This window comes from Lathyrus oleraceus, chromosome 4 (assembly GCF_024323335.1).
Source record: "Lathyrus oleraceus cultivar Zhongwan6 chromosome 4, CAAS_Psat_ZW6_1.0, whole genome shotgun sequence".
NCBI classification, from domain to species: domain Eukaryota; kingdom Viridiplantae; phylum Streptophyta; class Magnoliopsida; order Fabales; family Fabaceae; genus Lathyrus; species Lathyrus oleraceus.
The window spans coordinates 4,796,277-4,818,221 of NC_066582.1; positions in this window are offsets into that span (position 1 = coordinate 4,796,277).

The following is a 21,945-nucleotide window of genomic DNA, read 5'->3' on the forward strand; positions in this document are numbered from 1 at the left end:
TTATTTATTTTATTGTCATCAAACATTAAAAACAACAAAAACATGATAAAATGATAAGACCAAAAATATTCACTCAATTCTTAAGCAACTTGGACTTAGAGGATTTCATCTTAGGACCTTTGCTTGGAAACCTTCCTTTACTCTTTGTGACACTTTGTAAACACTTGGATTCTCACCCGTAACTTACATGCATGTTTGTAAGACCATTATCTTTTGTTTAGCTTAGGTCACTTTAGCACACAAAAGGTTTTCTCTTGGGCTACCTTACAATGAGACTCTTTATTTTCTTGTTGGTTATTTTGCATTCACGTTGCATAAGCTAAAATTTATAAGTAATCTCATTTTGAGACCATTGTCATAATTCGATTCATATGCACATGTAAATACAAACCTCGGTCAATATCGAATGCACCTTTTCCAAATCAATTCAAAACGCCCTTGTAAGTCGATCGCCTTTAAAGCATCGCCATCAACCTCACACAGCTTACTCTTGGGCTTTCTTACAATAAGACCTATTCGATTTTTATCGAGTAGAAGAGCAATACACTAAATAAATTCACTTCACAAATCTAAAACCTCGATCCAACGTCGAGTGTTTTCTCTCAAACTCAATTGAAATACCCCGATTAAATCAAAACATTTTTTTACAATAAGTTGAATGAAAAAGGAGTTGACTTTGAGTTTTCAACTTCACTCCTCAATTGGACGAATACGAGTTTTCTTACTCAGTCAGTCGAACAATTGTCATTTTCCGCCAAACATACAACTTAATCAAATCATTTTCTTAACAAACTATACGAAAAAGGAGATGGTTTTGAGCTTTCAATTCCTCTTCTCAAATGCATGGATATGAGTTGTCTTACTCAGTCATTCGAGTATTTGTCATTCATGCTAAAATACATCAACCATACGCAAACTTATTTTCGTAATCACTCAGATGAAACAGAGAGTGGTTTGGAGTCTTCTATTCCCTTTCTTGGTTATTAGGATATGAGTTGTCTTACTCGATTATCCGAGTATTCGTCATCCATTCAAAATACCTTAATTATTATCAAACCCTTTCTATAATTTGGGATGAAAAAGAAAGTGGATTAGAGTCTTCTATTCCCTTTCCCGACTATTGGGATACGAGTTATTTTACTCGAGTATCCTAGTAATCGTCATCGAACCAAAAACATCTCAACCAATCAAAACATCCAACATATTAATCCAACTTGTCACCCCCGTGTGACTGAAATTCTTTTCAAAAAGAACATCATTTAATCCTTTCTAATACGCACAACAAACTAGTGCTTAAGCCTCCACCGAGAGTAGACAAGCCAACGTTTAGCCTTTAGGATGCGATCCAAACAGTTGTTCATTAAAAAACACTAACCAACCGTAGTCCCTGAACTACGAATGCTCTAATTTCCTTATTACACCATAAGGATACGTAGGCAGGAGATTGTTGTATCTTCGCGAGCACACAAATAAAAAACCTCCCCTTTCCCTTTCTGAGGTTCTCATCCATTTCTATTTTTAATAATTTTATAACCTAAAGATAACAAACAAACATAAATTAACACTTGAAACACATATTAGAACTAAAAGGTTCTCGCTGAGTACAACAGACGTAAGGGGTGCTAATACCTTCCCCTTACGTAATCCACTCCCGAACCTGAATATGGTTGCGATGACCATTATTCTATCTCCTAAAGGTTTTATTGATATTTTCCTATCCCCTTATTGGGATAAATAAAGTTCGGTGGCGACTCTGTTCGAACGTAAATTTTTCCGCGACCATCGCGAGGAATCGTATTTTTTGAGATGCGACAGATGGCGACTCTGCTGGGGACTAGCTCCAAGCAAAAGAGAGTGAAGCCTAATTTAGTTCAGTTTTTGTATTTGTGTGTTAATCTTGGTCGTTTGTTTGTTATTTTTATTCTGTTACTATTCTGTTATAAGTATTGTGTTGTAGATTATTGACTGTGTCTTATTTGGGGCTCTCTGTTAGTGGTACTTTGTGAGATAGACTCTCTACCCGAGTCTGAGAAAAACCATAAGATTAAGTTGGTGGTTGCGTAGTGGGCGCCCACAAGGAGTCTTCCTTGTTGGGAAGAAACGAAGACCCCGCCTAGAGGAGATTCTCTTGAGATATTATTGCCCGACGAGTCTTCGTCACGACGATAGTATTCTCAAGTTGGATCAATGACTCTATGGACCTTTCAACCCATTATATCTGGTGGTTATGTAGTATTTACCTGAAAAGTCTCAGACTTATTAGGTTAATACGAAATCCCCAATCAGATGAGATCCCTTGGGCGTATTATTACCTTACAGTGGTATTCCCAACCTCGATCTATGACTCTGAGAACCTTATTAGAACCTTGGACTCGAGAGTTGTGTAGTATGAACCCACTAGGACTCTTACTCTTTGGGACTATACGAAGGCCTCACCCAAATGAGACTTTGTTTAGGGATGTTATTTGCAGATGAGTTTTCATCATGACAATAAATTTCCTAAATATTGATTGATGACTTTGGGAACCTTTTAACTTTAGCATCCTCCCAAAAGTGTTTTGTTTAGTAACCAAGAATACCCTCTCTCACGACCTGTATATTAACCTACATGTGACACACATAATATCACTCATAGCATAACATTCATACTATTTTATTTCCAAGGAATCTGAGTATCATGAGTTGCAGTAATTCAAGAAACATGGAATCAAGCAAAAGAAATATTTACTCATTCAAGTTCAAAGATCCCGATCTAAGGAGCTTACATGACTTGGTCTCTCAGATGCACCCAGTATACAGAATCAACTTTGGAAAGAATCATGGCAATCTGCTCAGCATCCTCAATCAACAAGTGGACCATACAGCCTTAATCACTTTAGCCCAATTCTATGACCTACCTTTAAGATGTTTCACATTCCAAGACTTCCGGCTAGCACCAATGTTGGAAGAATTCGATCGTCTTGTTAGGATTCCTATGAAGAACAAGCCACTATTTGAAGGGACAAATGAATCTTTGCCCCTTGAAGTCATTGCTGGTACGCTTCACATGGATGAAAAGGAAGCAGAGGCTAACTTAGAGACCAAAGGGAATGCCAAAGGATTTTCACTAAGTTTTCTTTTGGAAAGAACTCATACCCTATTAAAGGCAGAAAGTTGGGATGCTTGTTACTCTGCTATTGCATTAGCCATCTATGGCGTCGTTCTGTTCCCGAATATGGATGGTTTCATAAACATGACTGCCATTTGTGTCTTCCTTACTGGGAACCCAATACCCACTTTGTTAGATGATGTCTATTATCACATAAGTCATAGCTATACTAAGAAGAAGGGATTGATTTCTTATTGTGCTCCTGTATTGTATCAGTGGTTTCTAGAACATCTTTCGAAGGCAGGTGCTTGGGTTGAACAGACAGATGTTAGTTGGCCTCAAAGATTGGGATCACTCTGATATGAAGATCTCTCTTGGTACTCCAAAGAATACATCAACATGGATATCATATTCAGTTGTGGAGATTTCCCGAATCTACCGCTTATTGGAACTCAAGGATGTGTGAATGCTAATCCAGTTCTATCACCCAGACAACTCGGCTACCCAATGGAAGGCCCTCCAGAGGCAAATTCTTTGGAAGCTTTCTTGTCACTTGGCTTTGGGGCTGAGAATCCTAGCTTATTCCAGTGAATCAAAAAGGCTTGGAAGAATGTCAATCGAAAAGGGAAAGTCGATTTAGGGAGAGCAAATGGGATTACAAAAGAACCATATTTTCAGTGGGTAAAGGAAAGGGTGCAGATGATTAAAATGCCATTTGTCATTCGGACACCTATACCTCTTCCTGAACCTAAGCTCACCCATGTCCCTATTGAAGAAATGGAGGAACTCAAGACTACCATGGCAAAGCTAGGAAAAGAGAATGAAGAACTACAGATAAAACTCCAACAAACCATCAATGAGAAAAACAATATGAAGTGGGACCTTGAGAGAAAAGAGGCACAACTTCAAGAACATGTGGAAAAGTTCAAAAAGGAAGAGCATAAGAGGAAAAAGATCAAAGTAGGATTAGAACAAGCTGACCATTGTTTAGATATCCTTAAAGGTCAACTACGACAAGCTCAGAAAGAATGTCAAGACAATGAGCGTTGGTGGCATCTAGCCACGAAGGAAAACAAGACGATAAGGGATACACTTAGGGCTCAGATAAAAGAGCTCACCAATTATGTCCGTCATGCAAAGGCTGAAGTAGATCAGGAGCGCCGACTCAAGAATATAGCCACTGAAACTTCTAGGGTGTCACCCATGATATGGGAGGAGAAGTGTCGAGAAGTAAGAGAGGCCAGGGAGTCTGTCAGCTATTGGAAGAAACAGCTAGAGTCATTACGCCAAGACAGATCCATATTGTTGAAAGAGCGATACTATGTGATTGAGGGTTATGAATCCTTTAAGAAGACCATAGACTTCTTACAAGGAGATAGGGATAAGTTTCGTGCAAAACTCGATGGGCTAGTAGGGTTCTGTAATTGGGTGGCTAAAGAATTACCATGGAGGTTGAGAGACGCAGTCGAAGAGTTGAAAGAAGATAGCACTCCTCCAACCATAATCAGTTTCATTCTGCTCTGTAAAGGGTTGCTGAAGAGATTCAATGAGGAACTAGAAGAGCTTCAGGCCAGAAAGCCAGCTGTTTAATTTGCTTATGTCTTGTATTTTGTTCCTTTAACAAATGTACTTTTGAATTATGACCTTTTTGGACCTCTATGTTATGTACTTGAATGAATGACGTTTAAAAATTACTCCATTGTTGCTATTCCAAGTATTTCTTGTTTCTTCGAATTACTAACAACTAATGAAACTCGAATGATTCCTTGAAAATAAAATATGCATAAACATTCGCATCCTCATTATGCATCGCGTTTCATAAAAATTCAAAAAAACTTACCCAACCTTTTTACCCTTTATCCAACCACACACTAATCAACACCGATACGAGACGCGAAGCAAATACAAGATGCCATTAGAGCAAGTTGAGGCCAATCAGGTTACCATGAGGACAACCATCAATACGATCCAGGAGAAGATGGATCAGTTGTTGGAGACAATGCTCGCGATCGCTCAAAGAGAGAGGATTGAGGAGGAAGAAGCTAGGGCAAAAAGGAATGATAGCACGCCAGGTCTGAATCCCCAAGATGAAGGTTACGTCCCCACCAAGAAGAGATTCGTTCAAATACCGGTAGGAGGCAAAGGAGATGGAGACCGTGCAGAATCTTCTGATACATCTACTCATCATGGATCCGAAATTGGAGATGACCAGTATGATGCATTCTATATGCCTGATCAACCAAAACCTAAGATACTTCCCGATCCTGCTGCAAATAGGCTCCGTGCCCTGGAAAAGAAGATCAAAGCCATAGAAGGAAACAATATCTTCGGTGCTTCTGCCATGAACATGCATTTGGTATCGAATTTAGTCATCCCAGCTAAATTTAAAACTCCTGATTTCGAGAAATACAAAGGACAAACTTATCCAAGAAGCCATCTGGTAATGTACTTCAGGAAAATGGCTTCTCATACCGAAAACGACAAACTACTTGTACACTGTTTCCAAGACAGTATGAGTGGAGCATCTCTGACATTGTACATGAGCTTAGAACATGGGCGGATTCAAAGTTGGGAGGATTTGGCTGACGCATTTCTCCGTCAGTACAAATATAACTTAGATATGGCACCCAACCGAATGCAGTTGCAAGGGATGGCTATAAAGTGTAAGTTGTAAATGCGCCTAAGAGGGGGGGGGGGGGGTGAATTAGGTGATAAAAAATTCTTCGATCTAGTTTCCGGTTTTTGGTTATTTGTGTTTAAGTGCGGAAAAATAAAATGCGGAAAGTAAAAGACACCGGAAATTATAGTGGTTCCCTTCACAATCCGAAGGTACATCCACTCCCCTTTCACACGAAAGAGATTTCACTATAGTTAGAAATGGTACAGCCTATTCACACAAATGGTGATGCCTACTATCTAACCTATAGACAAACAAGTGTATGAAGAACAATCCTCTTCAACACCAACCCTTGTGTCCAACAATCCTGGATCACAAGTCAAACAGAAATAATTTCTATGAATGATTTTAACAAAGATGTAATAGTATCAATCTTCTCTTGATTGATCTTCTCCTTAGACAAATAATTCACTCAAAAGATAATATGCAAGTGTTCAACAATAGAATGAGATGACAATTTTTATTATGAACACTTTCAAAAATTATTTAAGAAAAGAATATGAGAGAGTGATTATTTGAAGTTTGTATGAAAATTCTTGGAGGTGAAAATTCATTTTGAAAATTTAATAATTTATATTGCCAAAATACCTTTTCAAAGAGGTATCATTTCTCTCATGAACTTTGATGAAAAGATATAATTTTTCAAAAACATTTTTACTGTAACGAACAGTGTTAACCGGTTAACCAAATGGGTTAACCGGTTAACGCATACAACGTTAACAAAGAATTTCAAAAACTGGGCCGTTAACCGGTTAACCCATATGGTTAACCGGTTAACACTGTTGAAATGCAGAAAAATACTTTAAGAAAATTGTGTCTTGCATTTCAATGTGTTAACAAAAGGTTATGTTTAAAAAATGCAAATGCAGATCATGATTGTTGAACACTTGTATACTAATCTAAGAGTGAGTTAGATATACCTAAGAAGTGAATCAACAATCTTGCAAACGGTTGACTTGAAAAAGAAGCTTGATCAAAATGTTCCTCATGCGTATGTGGCTTGATCACTTTGATGCTTGAATTATCTTTGAAGCTCTTCTCTTTGATCATTCCAAGATAAATCTTCAAGACTTTAAATAATATGAAATCTTGTTCTCGCTTCAATGTCTTGATCCATTTCCTTTTTGAGCATGCATAACATCTTGAAAGAATAATGTTGTCTTCATCAAAACCATTTAGAGGCTTGCCTTCACATAAAGAAGAGTGAGTCATTCAAAGAATACGCCCAGCGATGGAGAGAGTTGGCTGCTCAGGTAGAGCCACCATTGTCTGAGAAGGAAATGACCGGGATATTTGTGGACACCTTGAAGGACCCATTCTTTGATCGGTTAGTGAGTAGTGCAACATCTGACTTCGCACATCTAGTCACAATTGGAGACCGCATAGAGAAGGGGTTGAGGGATGGAAAGATTCCAGGAGCAGTGACAGCACCTAGCGCACCGAAGAGGTATTCTGGAGGCTTCCCAAGAAAAGAGAAGGTGAAACAAACGCCATATCCAGGAACTATAAAGGGAAGCAACAAGCTTCATATGGTCAAGTCGCCGCTGTGGTACCTATACCCTATCAACAGCCAATGTATCAACCACAACATCATCATCAGCAAAATACTGCACCACCAAGACAATTCAAGCCAAGACCTCCAAGAAGGCAACTTGATCCCCTACCAGTACCTTATAGTTAGATATTCCCATATCTGCAAAAGGAGGGCCTTCTAACATTGAGGGAGTTAAAACCAGTTGTTTTTCCATATCCACCTGGATACGACGCTAATGCCCATTGCAAGTTTCACATAGGAGCACCTGGTCATACCTTGGAAAATTGTTTCGCATTTCAAAATCGGGTACAAGACTTGATCGAAGCAAAGGCCGTTTCTTTCACTCCAAGATGCCCGAGTGTGAACACCAACCCTATGCCGACGCATAAGGATGCTTCCGTCAGTGCCATTGAGGAGAGTGATCAAGGAAAATTGATCCGTAAGGTTGAAGAGATTCAAACCCCTATCACCATGATAGGAGCACAATTGCTGAAGAGTGGTCTGATCTCGGAAGAGCTGGTTGAGGAAGAGAACGATGAAGGGTTGAGGAATTTTATACAACAAATGCTGGATCGAGGCGAGTTACAGATAAATTGTCGTGTCAAGAGCAAGCGTCAGGAAGAGATAGCCGTGGTGGACATCCCCTATGATGAAGTTAAAGTAGAAATACCTATAAGCCCGTTGGTGATAGAGTTCCCAGCACCTTTCGAATATAAAGATGAGAAGGCAGTCCCATGGATATATCAGCCCATAGCTTTTAAGCAGGGCCAGGAAGATCAACCTTTAATGATCAATGAACCAAATGTCACTTCAATTGTGGGGCCAACAGGAATGACGCGTAGTGGCCGAGTGTTCGCACCAAGAACCGCTGATACTTCTGAAAGAGCTAAAGGGAAAGAGGCTGTTGTCCAGATCCCCACCCCTAATCAAGGAATGCAAGACATGCACCTGTCTCCTAAAGCTGTTGTCACTCGTGAGGAGGCTGAGGAGTTTTTGAGAATAATCAAGAAGAGCGATTATAAGGCGGTGGATCAGCTAAACCAAACACCTTCCAAAATTTCCATGTTATCTCTACTGCTCAACTCAGAAGCACCTAGGAATTCGCCGTTGAAGGTATTGAGCGCCGCTCATATCACAAAGGACATAACAATAGAATAGTTTGATGACGTGATAGCTTGTGTGACTACTGGGAATTTCTTGGGTTTTAATGATGACGAACTACCGATTGAGGGAAAGAACCATAATAAGGCTCTCCACATCTCTTTGAAATGCATATATACTATATTGTCAAGGGTGTTGGTAGACATAGGTTCCTCATTGAATGTCATGCCAAAGACGACTTTGATAAAGCTGCCAGTGGAAGGGATAAGTATGAAGCCCAACACCCTAATCATAAAAGCATTTGATGGCTCAAGACGAGCAGTGATAGGAGAGGTTGACTTACCAACTAAGATAAGTCCAACTATTTTCAATATCACGTTCCAGGTCATGGATATACATCCTGGTTACAGTTGCCTACTTGGGAGACCCTGGATTCACTCCGCAGGTGCTGTCACCTCCACTCTACATCAAAAACTAAAATTCATTACAAATGACAAGATGATTGTGGTTGGAGGAGAAGAAGATATCTTGGTTAGTCACTTGACATCTTTCTGATATATCGAGGTGGATGGCGAAATCACTGAGACACCATTCCAATCCTTGGAAGTGGTAAACATGATGGCCATCCAACAGACCTTGGAAGTCCTGAAATCAGGACCATCCATGGCCTCGTGGCAAGGAGCTACAGCTGTTATGGAAAGTGAAGATGCTCAAGACTGGGGCAAAGTGGTGGAAGTGAAAGAGAAACGAGATAAGTTTGGCCTGAGGTATGACCCATCATCACACAAAGCCGGTAACCAATCTGACAATGAGAAGATTCTTTCTGTGGAGAAAACGTTCACCAACACTAGCCACATCTTTGGCAAGCAGGTGGCAATGATCAGTGAAGAAGACCGCAAGGAGGGGGTGTCCAGCTGGATGCACCTAATGAAGAACTAACAAACTGGAAGGCTGTGGAAGTTCCCCAAATATTTCAAAAGTAATTTTATCATTTTAGACAAAACCCTGTGCTCTGCCCAAGGCACAATGGCATGTTGTAGGGCCTCATTTATCTTTTTCAAGAGTTTTTATCATTAATGAAATGACAATTTGCATCCAAATTTTTTGTTCATTTCCTTTCGTTTTTATCTATTTACAAAAATGGCAATCAATTTTTATGCACGCACTTTCTAAATAAACTGCATGAATCATAACATGCAGAAACACCACCGAGACCGTTGATAATGACACTGCTATGGTCCAATATGACTTTGATTTTCCAATCCGCCAAGCTGAAGACAAAGTGGGGGAAGATTTCGAACTCCCTGAAGAGTTGGCCAGATTACTCAGACAAGAAGAAAAAGTCATTCAACCACACCAGGAAGACGTTGAAGTTATCAATCTGGGAACAGAAGAAGATAAGAGAGAAGTAAGGGTAGGCGCCGCGCTTCAAGATACAGTGAAGACAAGACTGATAGAGCTCCTCCACGAATATGACGATGTGTTTGCTTGGTCATACCAAGACATGCCCAGATTAGACACTGATATCGTGACCCGCAAGCTTCCCCTTAAAGAAGAATGCCCTACTATTAAACAAAAGCTAAGAAGGACGCGACCTGATATGGCCCTCAAGATCAGAGAAGAGGTGAGAAAGCAGTTTGACGCTGGTTTCTTGGAAGTCTCAAAGTACCCACAATGGGTTGCTAACATTGTACTAGTACCGAAGAAAGATGGAAAAGTCCGAATGTGCGTAGACTACCGAGACTTAAACAGAGCCAATCCCAAAGACGATTTCCCATTACCTTACATTGATGTATTGGTGGACAACACAACTCAGTTCTCTGTGTTTTCCTTTATGGATGGTTTCTTTGGATACAACCAAATTAAAATGGATCCCAAGGACATGGAAAAGGCCACGTTCATTACCCCTTGGGGCACCTTTTGTTACAAAGTAATGTCGTTTGGATTAAAGAACGCTAGGGCAACATATCAACGTGCCATGGTGACTCTCTTTCACGACATGATTCATGAAGAGATTGAGGTGTATGTCGATGACATGATTGCCAAATCCCAGACAGAAGAAGAGCACATCACCAACCTGGAGAAACTATTCGCTCGTTTGAGGAAGTTTAGGTTGAGACTTAATCCTAATAAATGCACATTTGAGGTTCGGTATGAGAAGCTTTTAGGCTTTATTGTAAGCCAAAAGGGAATTGAAGTAGATCCTGACAAGGTTCGAGCCATTCAGAACATGCCTGCACCAGAGACTGAGAATGAGGTTCATGGTTTCTTGGGGAGACTAAATTACATCGCCAGGTTTATCTCTCACCTTACTGCAACATACAAACCAATATTCAAGCTTCTGAGGAAGAATCAAGGCGTGGAATGGAATGAGGACTGTCAAATAGCCTTCGATAAAATCAAAGAATACTTGCAAGAGCCACCGATTCTAATGCCCCCTGCCGAAGGGAGACCTCTCATCATGTATCTAACCGTGCTCGATGAGTCCATGGGTTGTGTATTGGGACAACAAGATGAGACTGGTAGAAAAGAGCATGCCATCTATTATCTGAGCAAGAAATTTAATGATTGTGAGACCAGATATTCATTAATCGAGAAGACTTGTTGTGCACTCACATGGGCTGCTAAGCGTCTCAGGCAATACATGCTAACTCACACGATTTGGTTGGTATCTAAAATGGGTCCCATCAAGTACATATTCGAGAAACCAGCTCTCACTGGTAGAATTTCCCGATGGCAGATGTTGTTGTCAGAATATGATATCCAATATGTCGCACAAAAGGCGATCAAAGGAAGCATATTAGCAGATCATCTGGCTCACCAACTGCTGGAGGAATACCAATCTTTGAAGTTCGACTTCCCAAATGAGAACATCATGGCTGTTAAGGATGTTGAAGACTTCTAACTAGAGGAAAGTCTGAAGCCAAGAGCAGGTTGGACGCTCATGTTTGATGGTTCCTCAAATGCAATAGGCCATGTAATTAGGGCAGTGCTGATGTCTCCCAAGAATTTCCATCTACCGTTCACTGCAAAGCTCTATTTTACCTGCATAAACAACATGGCCGAGTATGAAGCTTGCATACTAGGGTTGGAAGAAGCCAGTAAGTTGAAGATCAAGATACTAGAAGTATTCGGGGACTCCGCTCTAGTCATACATCAAATCAGAGGCAATTGGGAAAGAAGACATGCTAACCTAATTCCATATCGAGATTATGTGCTGAAGCTACTCCCAAAGTTTGACGAAATCACTTTCTCTCATATTCCTCGAGAAGAGAATCAGATGGCAGATGCCTTAGCAACTCTGGCCTCCATGTACAAATTGATATGGCCCAACCATCAGCCTCATATTGAAATTAGGCGTTTTGATGAACCTGCTCATTGCCTAACGACAGCAGAAGAGCCAGATGGTAAACCCTAGTTCTTTGATATCAAACAGTATCTAGAGAAGCGGGAATATCCGACAGGGGCTTCCAGCCTTGACAAAAGGACCCTCCGGAGGTTGGCATCAAAGTTCCTCTTGAGTGGAGAGGTATTGTACAAGAAAAACTATGACATGGTTTTGTTGAGGTGTGTGGACAAACACGAAGCAGATCAGCTTATGAGGGACATACACAAAGGGTCTTTCGGTACTCACGCCAATGGGCATGCCATGGCCAAGAAAATTCTAAGGGCAGGTTACTACTGGTTGACAATGGAAACCGACTGTTGTCATTACACCAGAACATGCCACAAGTGCCAAATCTATGCTGACAAAATACATGTACCGCCTATCCCGCTGAATGTCATAGAATCACCTTGGCCTTTCTCTATGTGGGGCATCGACATGATTGGAATGATAGAACCCAAAGCGTCAAATGGAAATAGATTTATCTTGGTGGCCATAGATTACTTTACCAAATGGGTGGAAGTCGCGTCTTATGCGAATGTCACAAAGCACGTAGTCGCCCGTTTCTTGAAAAATAACATCATATGTCGATACAGGATTTCCAACAAAATCATATCTGATAATGGGTCCAATCTCAACAATAAGACCATGGAGGAGTTATGCATAACATTCAAGATCGAGCACCAAAACTCATCACCCTATCGACCTAAGATGAATGGGGATGTTGAAGCTGCAAATAAAAATATCAAGAAAATCATCCAAAAGATGGTTGTTACGTACAAGGATTGGCACGAGATGTTACCTTTTGCGTTACATGGCTATCGCACGTCGATACGAACTTCAACAGGGGCAACCCCTTATTCCTTAGTATACAGTATGGAAGCAGTTCTCCCTATAGAAGTAGAGATCCCCTCGATGAGAGTCTTGATGGAGGCTAAGCTAGACGAGGCAGAATGGGTTCAATCGAGGTATGAAGAGCTCAACCTTATTGAGGAGAAACGCTTGAAAGCGTTAGGTCACTGACAACTCTACCAAAGGCGTCTTAAGAAGGCATTCGACAAGAAAGTCCGTCCCAGGGTGTTTCAAGAGGGAGATTTAGTGCTGAAGAAAATCTTGCCTATTCACAAAGACTCCAGAGGGAATAAGACACCAAATTATGAGGGTCCACTTGTGGTGGTTAGAGCCTTCTCCGGAGGCGCTCTGATTCTAGCTATTATGGATGGTGATGAGTTGCCACTTCCCACTAACACTGATGCTGTTAAAAAGTACTTCGCCTAAAAAAGTGGAATAATAAAAGCCGCTAAATCGAAAACCTGAAAGGGCGATTTAGGCAAAAAAAATGGCTATCCCGGTGGATTGAAAACCCGAAAGGGAGATCCAGGCAAAAATTAGGGATAAAAATAAAAGAATTGACCCGCTGAATTGAAAACTCGTAAGGGCGATTCAGGCAAAAATGGGTATCCCGGTGGATCGAAAACCCGAAAGGGCGGTCCAGGCAAAAGTTAGGGATTAATTCCAAGGCAAAGAGTTGTACTTACAGACATCTGACATACCCTCGAAGACAAAGAATCAGTCTACCTCACTTTTCAAAAGCAAAGTGCTTGGGCTATCAAAGACATAAGGATCATAGCAGTGTGGAAACTTAATAAGAACTCAATTTTCATTTCCATTTTGTTTCTATGCACAACAATTACCTCATTAAGGAATTGCGTCTTTATGTACAATCACCCATTTAAGGGTCAAATCAATAAAAGAGAATTTTTCTCAACAAAAGTGTGCCCAAATCATTTTTTTTTATTTTATCTGTTTGTTTGCAAAACACCTTTTATTTTTTATAAACATCACTTTTAAAAACTATTGGAGAAAATAAAACGCATGTTTGAATAAAGTGGTAAAATTGCTTTTGAAACAGTAAGCGGACGAATCCTTTAGTCCCCAAGATTCACTCTTGTCTTTCATAAAGGTGTAGGACTGATTGCAGACGGTTATGTTCCTTTCAACTACTGATTCATACCTCTCATAAATGTACTCATGGTATAGCCAGACCGGGGCAAGGCTCCATCATATTTCCAACAGAAAAATTGATAAATCATGGATGGAGTATCGCGTGTTGAGAAGTCTGAACCTTTAAGTAACTTGGAGCAACCCAAATATATTCCCAAAACCACCTAGTAGGGGCATCAAAACTTGATCTCCATTAATCGCCCCAATAACAAAAGTCCACACTTTTGGCATCATACCCCAGAGCAAAAACGTCTTAACCGGGGCATGTCCAATTACCCATTTGCATTCTAACATGCATCATATAAATCAATCATAATTAGTTTTCCTACCAAACAGAAAAATTAAAAAAACACGATCATATCAATCATCAGCATACTCATGCATAACACTCCCATAAAATGGGAAGTTCAACAAAATAAAAAAAGTCATTCGCATTCCTACATGCATAGCCAAATATCCCTAGCAAATTGCATATTTGCATACATCCCATGCATCATCCCTGCATGGAAATCCCACCTAAAGTGGGACATCATACAAAAATCAAATATAAAATGTCAGGATCCAAGGTCCTTCATGTATATCTTGGACATTCCTCATTCCAAACGAAGTTATTACCCTGCATATGCTCGTGGGATTATATCTCAGTAAATCATTTTTTCGACTTTACGATTAATAATGATATTCCCAGCAATTTTCTTTACAATCATCGCTCCCCAAGCAGAGGTTACCCTAAAAAGTCTCTTATGAGCTTTTTCCCCTGCAGAGCATATCCAGTAAATCTCCCTCAAAAGGAGTCTTTTCTTAAAATTTCCCCAACAGACGAATATTCGAGATACTGCTTCATTTATCTGAAGAATCTCATTTTTACTATTTGAGATGCTGCTTCATCAATATGAAGAGTCTCATTTCAGAGTTTTTAGAGATACTGCTCTAAGTATCCTCGGAGAGTCTTAGATTCAATTAAGGTATCATTCCCTTGTTCGGAATATCTTAATTCTATCATATAAGATGCTGCTTCGACTCGATACAGAGAATCTCATTTTTACTGTTTGAGATACTGCTTCATCAATATGAAGAGTCTCATTTCAAATTTTTTAGAGGTACTGCTCTAAGTATCCTCGGAGAGTCTTAGATTCAATTAAGGTATCATTCCCTTGTTTGGAATATCTTAATTCTATCATATAAGATATTGCTTCAACTCGATACAGAGAATCTCGTTTTTACTGTTTGAGATACTGCTTCATCAATATGAAGAGTCTCATTTCAGATTTTTTAGAGATACTGCTTTAAGTATCCTCGAAGAGTATTAGATTCAATTAAGGTATCATTCCCTTGTTCGGAATATCTTAATTCTATCATATAAGATGCTGCTTCGACTCGATACAGAGAATCTCATTTTTACTGTTTGAGATACTGCTTCATTAATATGAAGAGTCTCATTTCAGAGTTTTTAGAGATACTGCTCCAAGTATCCTCGGAGAGTCTTAGATTCAATTAAGGTATCTTTCCCTGCTGGAATATCTTAATTCTATCATATAAGATGCTGCTTCGACTCGATACAGAGAATCTCATTTTTACTGTTGGAGATACTGCTTCATCAATATGAAGAGTCTCATTTCAGAGTTTTTTTACAGATATTGCTATAACGTCCTCGGAGAGTCTTAGATTCAATTAAGGTATCTCTCCCTTGTTCGGAATATCTTAATTCTATCATATAAGATGTTGCTTCGACTCGATACAGAGAATCTCATTTATCTGTTTGAGATACTGCTTCATTTATCCGAAGAATCTCATTTGCCTGTTTGAGATACTGCTTCATTCATCTAAAGAATCTCATTTATCTGTTTGAGATACTGCTTCATTTATCCGAAGAATCTCATTTTCCTATTTGAGATACTGCTTCATTTATTCGAAGAATCTCATTTGTCTGTTTGAGACACTGTTTCGTTCATTTGAAGAATCTCATTTGTTTTCAGGATACTGTGTTAGGGACCAATTAGTACTACTTTTTATATCATTTTATTGGTCCCTTTTACCAAACCTTGATATAATTACACACTTTTGTTCTTATTAATATGTATAAATGCAATTAGATTTAATTTATTTTGTTTGAATAGTTATTTCACAGATTTGTAAGTTTTGTAGAACTTTTAGATGAAAAAGCTTTTGGAATGCAACACCACATCTTGGATAAAGCTTGCAAAACAAGGAAGCTGGATAAGCATCAGTTCGCGCCGCGAAGGCTGCGAATCCAGCAAGCTGGTTAAGGGCCAAAAGTGTTGTCTTTCAGGAAAAAGCTGTTTGCCATTTTGATGTCTGCCTTGGAATAGCTTTTCTGTTTTGGATGAGAATGACCAATTAAGGAAATGTCAACCCTTTTTTGTAGAGAAAAATACATTATTCTAGGCATTCATTCATTACTATTCAGATTGACATTGAGAGATTTTTGTAAGAGAGAAAACAAAGTTTTTCTTCTTTAACATTCTGCTTTGTAACAATGATGATGAGGAGCTAAACTCCCTTTTGTCAAGATTGGAGGTAGTAGCTATTCTCATATGTTTATGTATTCCATTTGATTTATATATATGATAAAGATTGTTGATGTATTGAATACTGTTTTTGCCCTAAGTTGAAAACCAGATTTGAGTAGTTGTCGAGAGAGATTATTTGAGTCTTGACATAAAACAGATTTTCAAGTAGTGAATAAGTTGTAGAGATAGATTTATTCATTACTCTTCTTTGGTATTAAACATTAAAGATTGCTATATTGATAGTTAGGTGGAGAGATCGTCTAAGGATCAATATAGTGATTATCACAATATCATTTAGACATAAATGACTTTGAGAGGATACTTGAACATCATCAATAATCTTAAATCTATATAGTTATCATAAGGAAGCATAAGCATTTGAAATAGTGAACTCCAATCTTGCCAAACTTTTATATTTGATTAAAACCATTTTACTGTTTTTAGTGACATTTACTCACAAGATAATTTTCCAAACAAAACAACTTTGTTACTTTCTAAACTTATAACAAATCGGATTATAGAACGGCGGTAATATCAACCAATCTCTGTGGATACGATATAAAAATATTTGCCGAAGATATACTTTTCAAAAAATTGGCGTCGTTGCCGGGGATTGGTGTTCGATATTACAAGCATTGCAATAATTCATTGTTTTAAGTTGTGTTACTTGTATTGCTATCCCTCTTTTGTTTCACTTGGTTTGTCAGTTTTGTAGATTCTAGTGCATGCGAGGAAAAGCTACCGAGGAGCAACTTCAATTCGATCCTGAAATTGAAAAAACACTTCGGAAGCTCAATAGCAAAACACGAAGAAGAAGGAAACTAGCCGAAGAGAGGAACCGGAGAGAAGAAGCATCTACTTCCGCACTTGTTCAAATCGAAGAAGTGGTTGTAGAGGCTTATGAAGGAAACATGGCGGATGACAATCGTACCGAAATGTCCGCTAATAGTCCAAGAAGAAATGCTCAATTTGCCCGTGGAGGAAGAAATACGGAGATGAAGACCAGAATCCTCCAACTTCTCTATGCAAATCCATTCACCGGAATGGACCATGAAGATCCGTATACCCATCTCATCAAGTTTTATGAGATTGCGGGTTCTACGGGAATTGATGAAACGGGTGAAGAAGCACTATTCAAGAGGATGTTCCCACACTCCTTAGTGGGAAAGGCAAAAGAGTGGTACCTTGATCAAGCAGCAAGAGTGATGACGGATTGGAATTTGCTAGAAGAAAAGTTCTTAGAAAGATATTTCCCTCAATCCCGATTCATGGAAGCCAAAACGGCTATTGCGGTATTCACTCAAGGAAGCAACGAGTCTTTAAATGAGGCTTGGGAAAGATTCAAGTCAATGTTGAGAAAATGCAAGGGTCATGGTTTTGATGAGCTCACTCAAATCCATATTTTTCTAAATGGGCTCCAATCAACTCATAGAACACTTTTGGATGCTACCGCGGGTGGTTCTCTTATGTCAAAGAATGCTGAAGAAGCTAAAGTCATTATTGATCGGATGGCACTCAATGATCGTCAAAGTCAACATGACCGTAGTCCTTCACAACGAAAACCAGGAGTTCTTGAGTTAAATACCAATGATGTCATCCTTGCTCAAAACAAGTTACTTTCTCAACAAGTGGAGTTGCTTACTCAACAAATGGCTAAGCTTCCACAACAAATGAAGGAAATTCAAGGTTCTCAAGTTCGACATCAAGTAGCATGTTGCGAATTATGTCAAGGAGATCATCCTACTGGTTTTTGTCCTCCACTAGAAGAAGTGAGTTATGTGAACAATCAAAATCAAGGCTATCAAAGGAACAATCAAGGTTATCAACCATCAAGGTTCAACAACCAAAATTTTCAGCAGCAAAGTCCTTATCAACACCCAAATTCTCAAGGACAACAATCGCAAGGAGAAAATTCAAAGTTACAAGACACTCTCCAACAATTCATTCAAGCCTCCATGGCAAATCAGAAGAGCACCGAGGCAGCAATCAAGAATTTGGAGAACCAAGTAGGTCAACTTGCGAAACAATTGGCGGAACAAACTGCAGGATCCTCTTTCTCCGCTAACACTCAAACCAATCTAAAGGAGCACTGTAAAGCAATATTTATTAGAAGTGGTAGAGAGTTGACAGGTGAAAAAGTGAGGAAATTACAGTAGAGAATGATATGGATGTTGTACTGGAAAAGGAGAAAGTGACAGAAACTGCTCAGTTCGCGCCGCGATCTCCCTTCGCGCCGCGAAAATAGCAGAACCAGCAATTGATGGAGGAACAGCAGTGTGAAGCGGAAATGAATAAGGAAATTGAACCAAGAAAGAAGAAAAAAGGAGACAAAGGAGTGAAGGTCATTCCAGTTCAACATTTACCATATCAGCACGCACCATCAAAGAAGGATAATGCTAAGCATTATGCACGGTTCATGGACATATTCAAACAACTTCAAATCAATATTCCATTTGCCGATGCATTAGAACAAATTCCACAGTATGCAAAGTTCATGAAGGACATTCTTACAAAGAAAAGGAGACACGTGGAAGACGAAACCATATTGCTTAATGCACGGTGTAGTGCCATCATCCAAAAGACTCTCCCAAGGAAGGAGTCCGATCCGGGCCGAGTTGTTTTACCGGTAACCATTGGAAGCACATACATCGGTAATGGTTTGATTGACTTGGGGTCTAGCATCAATTTAATCCCCCTCTCCATTGTGAAAATATTGGGAAATGTGGAGATCAAATCGACAAGGATGACTCTACAACTAGCTGATAAGTCTACCACTTCACCATATGGAGTTGCTCAAGACATGTTAGTGAAGGTGGACAAATTCTTGTTTCCGGTAGATTTTGTGATAGTAGACATGGATGAGGATCGTGATGTTCCTATAATTCTTGGAAAACCATTCATGAAAACGGCCCGAATGATGATTGATATTGATGATGGACTAATGAAAGTGAGGGTGCAAGATGAAGAGGTAGCCTTCAATCTTTTTGAAGCCAAAAAGCATTTCAATAGTAAGTGTGACTCCTTCCGAATCGATGCCACCAAGGAGGGACTAGTTGAGATCGCAGACCAGGTTCATCTTTCTAATCCATCAGAGAAATCTCTTATCGGAGTCTACAAAGTTTCGACCAAAAACGAAGGCTTGGAGATGACAAAGGAAGTGGAAGAGCCAAAACTAGAGCCACATTTGAAGTATGTGTTCCTTGGTGATGCCTGTACTAAACCGGTGGTCGTTAGTAATACATTGTCCACAAAAGAGGAAGACAAATTGATTCAAGTACTGAAAAAGAAGGAAGTTGTCGAACTATTGGAGACCGGGATGATTTGTTCTATCTCCGATGGTGAATGGGTGAGTATTGTGCGAGTAGTTCCGAAAACGGGTGGTATCAGATTTTATCGAAGGTTCATCAAGAACCTCTTAAAGACAACAAAGCCCTTGAGGAAGTTGCTCAACAAAGCCGGATCGTGAAGACCGTTGAACCGTCGAGCTCGAAACGACGTTAAACAAAGCGCTTGTTGGGAGGCAACCCAACGTTGTAAGTCTGAATTTTACATTTTCTCAATTCTGTTTTATTGATTTTCTGCTGTGTTAAATTTTGAAAAATTGGGTTCTGGTTTTCACCGTTCGCCCCGCGACCACAGTTCGCCCCGCGAACTGAATGAAAAGTCTCAGGTCGCCCCGCGAACAGTGCGTAGTAGAACCACTTAAATTCTGTCCACTGCCAACAATTTTTTTTGAAATTTCCTTCAGTTCGCCTAGCGAACAGTGTTCGCCCAGCGAACTAAATATAAAAATAAAAAAAATAAAAAATAAATCCTTCAGTTCGCCCAGCGAACAGAGTTCGCCCAGCGAACAGAGTTCACCCAGCGAACTGAGCAGGGCAGAACCACTTAAGTTCTGTTTTATGTCATTTTTTTTTCCTATTTTCACAAACTTAAGAGTTTCTTTCAACAACCTCGCTGCCCCACTTCCAAACCTCCAAATTTCAAAACTAGTCCTCTCCATTTCCTTCCTAAGAGGATTATGTTGATTATGCTAAGTGGCCTGAGGGCAGGCCAGTTTTTTTGGGGGGGTGCAGGAGGTGGTGCGACCCATGGCGATGAGATGAAGGAAGATTGAGGAGTTTGTTGAATTTTTGAGTTTGTCTTAATAATTGGATGAATACTTTTTGAGATTTAAGTGTGTTACAATCAAATTGGTTTACCAACATTTTTTGTTAAATTGCTCTTACTCTTAAGTCAAGCTTAAAGCAACCAAGAAATGTTCGCAAAGAAAGAAGCATAGGACACTTCGAGTGGTGATGATAAGAAGTAGTGTCGGCATTTGAAGGTACACTTTATCGCTTTCTAGACTTAACATGAGTAGTTTGATGGTGTGTGCAAATTCCATATCATAAACTCATTGAAATTTATGTCGTTTTTGAATCAAAGTAGGACTTAACCAATTGTGAGGAAGCTTTCCATTGTACACTAAAAAGCGGGAAACCGAACATTATTTTAACTCATTCTTATCATGCTAAATCATGCATCAATCTATTTTTGTGTGAAAATTTTGAAAATGATAGAGGCATTGTTTGTGAGAAAAACCACTTGGCCAAAAAGTTTGAATCAACTAACCTTGTGAGGAATAATTCTTAGTTAAACCCCTTTGAGCTTATTTTAGGATTCATTTGATTGATCATTGTAAAATCAATTCTAAATTGTGGAATAAATGAATCCTAATTTCTTTCGTGTCAATTGAAACCTCAAATCGAGTTGTTGAAAATTTTGCCTTTTGCTTATTTCTAAGTAGGGAGCATTATTGAATAAATTTGGTTTTGGAATCTAAAGTTGGGGAGAGTAAAATGAGAAGTGATTAGAAACTTGGAAAAGTGAGTTTTTATGAAAGGGTGAAAATTTGAAAAGAAACAAGAAAAAGAAAATACCCTTGAAGCCATAGAGCAAAGAAAAAAGTAAAGAAAAAAAATCAAAGAAAATGCTCATGGTTGTGTGGATGTAATAAGAAAAAGAAAAAAAAAATAGGGATCAAAGAAAGGGAAATTGTGTAGAGTTGAATGTTTGGGAATGCTCCCTTAGGATAGGCAACTTTGTTGAATTCTCTTAATCATATCCTTTCTTGTAACCTAAGCCACATTACAACCTTTGAAAGACCTCTTGATTCTCATTTTTCACATGATTTGGTATTTGTTGTGATAACCGCATGATTTGAGTTGTTGTTGATTTAATTGCTTGGATGAGTGAAAGTAACCCTTCATGTTATTCATCATTATTATGATGTGTGTGTAAGTTTGATTCAATTTTGACATATATGGCTTTGAATTCCATTGGAATGATTTTTGCACTCAACCATTTTCCTTATTCATGTTTTGTCTAGAATTGAGATAGGTGGATTGAGAAAATTGCCAAACACTTTTGAACCATTTGAATGTCCTTGGTAAATCCTTGTTCCAATCTTTTGTGTCATTGTCTTGGTTGTGAGGGTGGAAACTTTTGTTTAGGGACAAACAAAATGCTAAGTTGGGGAGAGTTGTTAGGGACCAATTAGTACTACTTTTTATATCATTTTATTGGTCCCTTTTACCAAACCTTGATATAATTACACACTTTTGTTCTTATTAATATGTATAA